The 6,000-nt window shown below is 44.8% G+C and overlaps 1 protein-coding gene across 30 annotated transcripts in view; it reads left to right on the top strand.

Moving 5' to 3' along the window:
• The first annotated feature begins 213 nt into the window (after positions 1-213).
• Positions 214-6,000, top strand: part of ZNF536 (zinc finger protein 536) — a 658,276-nt gene continuing 652,489 nt past the window's right edge. For 14 of the 30 annotated variants that reach the window (XM_053270783.1, XM_053270769.1, XM_053270782.1 and 11 more), the window contains exons 1-2: positions 3,972-4,267; positions 5,175-5,252. The gene's annotated coding sequence lies outside the window, so the exon portion shown is untranslated. Of the gene's footprint in view, positions 283-1,428; positions 1,454-1,660; positions 1,832-3,118; positions 3,249-3,471; positions 3,713-3,971; positions 4,268-4,333; positions 4,979-5,174; positions 5,253-6,000 lie in introns of those variants that run through there. The other 16 variants (XM_053270774.1, XM_053270777.1, XM_053270763.1 and 13 more) reach the window with 12 other exon arrangements.

Here is a 6,000-nt window from a genome sequence, read left to right as displayed (position 1 = left end):
AGCCTAGTCTGGAAAGAGCAGGAACAGCTTCAGGAGGTGAGCAAGCTTTTCTAACCAATAACATCTAGCCTTTCCCCCCTTTAAACTAACTAACAGGAGGAGGGGAGATTTTGAGGGGCTGGTTTCTCTTTAAGGGATAAGTCCTAGTCTACATAAGAGGTGTAGGCCCAAGAGCTTAGCAAACAGAGAATAGCGAACAAGGCATTGGAGTTTTGCGGGAAGAGTGTGGGGGAGCCTGGAACTAGCCCCTATGATCACAAGGAGCCCGGTGGAGAACAGAAGGTAAGTACAAATCCTTCCCTCATATTCCTGAGAAAGGCTGTTTGGACAGTTAAATAGCTGACCAATACAGCTGAGACCTATCCTTCTAATAAACTATCTCTAAATACTGTCAACAGTCAACAAAACCAGTATGAAGATAGAAAGCCAGCAGGAGAGGGGGCACTTCCCAGTGTATTGCACAGAGTGTCGCATGTATGACTATTTGCTCCATGGGCAGAAATCATGGGTGTATGCTCGGTGCAAGGAGCTTCTGGCTCTCAGGGAACAAGTTTGTTCCCTCGAGAGCAAGGTGGCGGATCTGGAGAAGCTCAGAGTGGGAGAGAGCCTTGTGGACGGGGCCTTCAGGGTCATGGTAGAGGCATCCCACTCCAGAGCTGATAGCTCTGCTGCTCTCAGGGAGAATGAAGGTCTCAGGGAAGGAAGGCATCGGTCTGAGGAAGAGGGAAAGGCTCCTTTAGAAGCGACCCCTTCCGTGGATGATGAGCCCATATACTCTCGCACAGGGGATACTTGGCCGGGGGGGTGGGGGCCTCCTTGTCCAGGGCAATTTTATCATTAGAGGTATAGAGAGATGGGTTTGTGACCTGCATGTTGAGTGCATGGTGACTTGCCTGCCTGGTGCGAAGGTTGCAGACATCACACAGCGTCTCGAGGTGAAAAACCTGGAGGTGAAAAACCAAGGCAATGTGTGAGTCCATGAAGTCTTATTTTCAAAGCCAGCATAATATACAAAAGCAGCACACAGCCTTTTACAGCTCATATTTTTATTTATTTATTTAAATTATTTATATAATAAAATAATATTATTAAAATATTATTTTTATTTATTTACAATATTATATGTTATATGGTGTGGAAGCCAAGATGGGAACCTTAACTTGTAATATCCACACTTTTTAGAACATGTGAAATTTTAAGGCATCTTAAACCAAAGTTTTTTGAACTGCTGAATATATAGTAAAAGCAGGATATAAATCATTAAAGTATGTACAGCTTTTTGTAGCCTGAAAAAAAAAGGGGGGGGGAGTATGTGATCAGGTGACCAACTATATCCTTGTGACCCTTCATATGACCCTGTGAGCTTTAAGACAAAAGTAGTTAATGCAGCCCAAATCCTATGGCTTTGTTCCTTGGAAACGGCTCTCCTGACTTCAATAGAATATACTTTCAGGTAAGTGTGGAAGGGATTGAAGCCATGCTGCATCTTGGGAACACCAGAATAAGTCTCTGGCCTCTCAGAGTAAGAAGACTAGAGAACTATATCTTGTCCTCTGAGCAAGCCAGAAGCCCTTTCCTACTATGAGTGGCATACGCCTAGAAATCATGCACAGGTGGGAGTCATCATTCTGGAGTACAAATAGCTGTGGAATGACAGGTGTGCTGTTCTGCGAGAAGAAAGCAGAAATGCTGACCTAAACTTGCTGCTTTGTGTATGCTTACCTGGGAATAGGTCCCACTGAAGGCAGCAGAATTTCCTTCTGAATAACAGATATTGAGTCAAACTGGAAGAGAAGAAAGGTTTGAAAGGAGAAATTGTCTGGATTTACAGGTATCTGAATTTGGATGAAGCAGCTAGCAAGTGGGCCAAGTGTGGCTTTTTGCTAGTTCTGACTGGAGCTATTCCTGAAGATCCACCCTATACTTCCAGTATTAAGCCATAAAGTATTTCAGGTTTGCTTTCAAGAGTCAAACCTTTCACGATTGATGTTGATTCCTGGAAGTTTCACAGGCCCAGTCGTGGTGGTAAACCTGAACAAGAGAGACACTTTGAAATCTGGTGAGGATTGCAACTTTGGAGGAGCTGCTGCCAGTCTGTGAAGACAATACTGAGCTAGATAGACCAATGGTCTGACTCAGTATATGGCAGCTTCCTATATTAGCAGATAAGAGGCTAGCTCTGCTCACTTAAGGCAGCTTTACTTTTGGAAGATGTTTGCCCTCAAGCTGCTACTAGCTAATATTTTCCAGTTTGGTTTCTATTGACTCCTCCACGCCACCTAAAATTAACTTTCATTTTTGTACATATGGAGACTTTGGGCCTCACACAGGAACTGTGTGTTCTGCTCAGTGCTGGAGAACAACCCAAGTGACGCCCTTTCAGACGTTACACTGAATGCGCGTACAGGTGTGTGTGAATGATTGCACATGTCTTCATTATAAAAGTGGGGGAAAGGTTCCTCCAGTTTTCAAACAGGCATAGCCCTCCTCAAATGCAAGGTACAGATCGGAAGTGTACTACTGCTGCACACAAGTTGAATGTAATGTGTGAATAGGGCTGTATCTTCAGTGGGGGGAACAGCCATTGTTCCAGCAGCCCTTGGTGGAAGTTGAAATTTGTTTTCACCTAGCAAATCTGCTCTAAGCCTGACCAGCATCTCCTGGCCTCCATTTTAAGACTCCTACAAACTCCAGGCTTTGGGGTTTCAACAGCATGCTCACCTTTTTCTCTCTTCCCTCCACCGTGACCTTGTTTCCACTCACATACAAACTGGAGAGGAGAGCTGGTCTTGTGGTAGCAATAGCAAGCATGACTTGTCCCCTTAGCTAAGCGGGGTCTGCCCTGGTTGCATATGAAAGGGAGACTAGATGTGTGAGCACTGGAAGAGATTCCCCTTAGGGGATGGAGCTGCTCTGGGAAGATCATCTAGGCTCCAAATTCCCTCCCTGGCAGCATCTCCAAGATAGGACTGAGAGACAGTCCTGCCTGCAACCTTGGAAAAGCTGCTGCCAGTCTGTGAAGACAATACTGAGCTAGCTAGACCAATGGTCTGACTCAGTATATGGCAGCTTCCTATGTCCCTATGAAGAAGAGTTCGGGAGCACTCAAAAGCTTGCTCATGGCTCTGTAGATGGTCCTAATAAAACGATTACCCCGCTGTGACTTTGGATGTCTATTAATGGAACTGCACAGCTCCCTAGTGGCTTCAAAATGTTCTTGGTGAAGGCTGCTTTCCAGTTATAATGGAGTATGGCCTCCCTATTTTCTCTCACTCTTGCCTGCCATACCTTTTATGAGAGATTCTCCTGGGGTGGGGGAAGGAGTTGAGTGTGCTGAATAGCTGACTTGTGGGGTGATAATTTCTTGCTCTTAGTTTGCATTTAACACTGATTCCGATAATGCTAACATAAGTCTGGAGAGAAATGTTATTCCAGAACAGGAGAATTGTATGCACGTGCAGGGAACTTTGAATCATTTTTTATTCTTTTAATGCTGGCTGTGTGAGGGGAAATGTCCCATGCTTTCCAGCTTATGAGGCTTCAGGCCTAGTTCAGTTAGCAGCCCGAATATGAGCCCACACGCTGCCGAGAGTCTTCCAGAGATTTCTCCCGGCTCTGAAGGAACACTGGCTGTTCCTTGGAGGGAGGAGAAGGCCTGGGCTTGCTGAAGTTTTCAGGCCTGCTCCCCACCCAGCTGCTATTATGTCCTGGGGTTAGTATCCTAGTTAAGGAGGCCGCCCGCTTAGGACCAGCAATTGTCTTAAAACAGAGGCTTAAGTTACTTTTTCTGTCAGAGTGGGCCTCAGTATTCAGTCAGAATGGGGCCAGTTCCAGCAAAGCAGGGTCCGCCTTTTGAATTATTGTCTTTTGCAAGGACGTGTGTGGCCCTGACAGGCTGCTTTCCCTAACCTGTAATGTACCATAAAGCACATTATTGTGTTCATTTGGAGTAATATCACTTGGGGGGGGGGAAGTGTCTTTTGAGGGCAACGTTATGAAGAGTTCCAGAGTCTTTGAAGGAATATAGTCACTTGGAAGTGGGGTTGCTATTCCTTCGGGACTGGCCTGGAGTCTCCATCAGTTGGCAGTCCTCTCCAGGAGACGATGGAAAGCAATGCTGGAGACTTGAATAGCTGGATATGGTGGAAATTATTGGAAAATAAAATCTTCAGGTTTCGCTCCAGTCAGAGTTGGCAACCCTACTTGGAGGAAAGTGAAGGTAGAGGCGTCACTGGAGGGCAAAGTGGAGGCCAGAACCCCTAAACAGGTGCTTTGACCTTACACACACACACACACACACACACACACACACACACACACACACCATCCACTTTGTCCTTGCACCCACACCACACCACCTGCTGTGGTTACACAAAAGATGCTTTTCACATCCACAGTGCTTTATACACACTGGGGTGTGTGTTTGTGTGTGTGTGTGTGTATGACACACAGATATTCTTCATTGGCTGCTTTCTGTCAATATACATTGACAGAACTGGGATGGGGGGGGAGTGTTTATCTCCATCAAAATCTGTAGGATTTACCTCAGAAAATTAAAATTGAGAATGGGAATGTTAATGCAAAAGACCAGGTTTTTCTTTTTCAGCAATCTAGCACAGTGTTTCTCAACCTCCGGTCTGCGGACTGGTGCTGGTCCATGAGGCATAACTAATAATGCCCCCCCCCCCCAAAAAAACCCATTTCAGGCCAGCGGGGGCTGCCACCGGGAGCTCTCTGTAGCTCCTTTCCAGGCAGCCCTATTTTCCATTTTGCTTCTTCTATGCCCTCCCACAAATATACTTCCCCATCCAACCCCAGAGCTGTTTCTGAGCGAGGCCTCAATTTCACTGCTGGTTTTTAAAGGCCTGCCTCCCACAGAATTGCAAAAGGCAAATTATTGGGGTAGAAAGGAAGGAAGATATTGCTCCTCCGCTTGCTGCGTCAGGGAGGAGTCAGTTGACTTCAGGCCTCTGAACTGGTAGGTGGTTTGTTCCCTTAGAGCTGTAAGGAGGAAATAACTTGTTTACCTTAACAGTAGTTTTGTTGTGAATTGCTTTGTTTGTAGTAAAGAAATGATGTGTGTTTCTCTAAACACATTGAAACTCACTATCTGTCCCAATAATACAAACATCTGGTCAACCTTGGTAATTCACTTTTTTTTTTTTTAATTTCAGATTTCAGTCATGACAGGGAATACTGCTTTCGGCCTGATTTGAACCTGCACATTGTTCACAAAGATTACCAGGAATACAGTGAGTATCTAAGTAACGTGATGTTAGTGGGTTACACCTGCCAGTTCAAAATGAATCCAAATGACCAAAAAAATACCCCAGATGGTTTTTGAGACAGCAGTGGTGGCTCCAGGAGAAAAAATACCAGAGAGGGCACAGAAAGGTGCAAAGTTCATTTATTGGGACAGGGTTTGGAGTGGGAGGCAAGCTTTGTCCTGCATGTTAGATTCCTGAAAGAGAAATAATGGTATGTTTAACATTCCCATCCTGAAGTATTTTCTCTGAGGTGTCCTGTTGATTGTGATGGAATTAAGTTATCTTTCCACTCCAGTTCTATCACTAACAAATGGAGTGAACCCAAATAAAACTTCTCTTCATATATAGTTATATGAAGAACAACACTCAAGAGCATGTGAAAAATTCCTTTGGTTTTTCCAAGTATCCAACAATGGGGGGCTTGCGTGCTGGGGAGTGAGCTACTTGTTGGGACATTTGCCTCTCTTCACTCCCCAGTGCTTTTGCCTGTGTGAATCTTTGATACGGTCAGAGGTGTTTTTAAAAAAAAATTTTTTTTTTTAAGCAGAGATGTATCCGTCTAATCCAAATCAGTGGTTTCTGATACATGGGGTACTAGCATAAAACAGCACAGAAAAATCTTCCCGTACCTTTCAGATCAATCACTTTCACCTTCTTTCAGGAGAAGGTATAAGTGCATTCCTGAAAAGAAGGTGTTGCACTGACCATCTAAACCAGGGATTCTCAACGTTGG

This window comes from Hemicordylus capensis, chromosome 9 (genome assembly GCF_027244095.1).
Source record: "Hemicordylus capensis ecotype Gifberg chromosome 9, rHemCap1.1.pri, whole genome shotgun sequence".
Classification (NCBI taxonomy): Eukaryota; Metazoa; Chordata; class Lepidosauria; order Squamata; family Cordylidae; genus Hemicordylus; species Hemicordylus capensis.
This window is presented reverse-complemented; position numbering and strand designations above follow the sequence as displayed.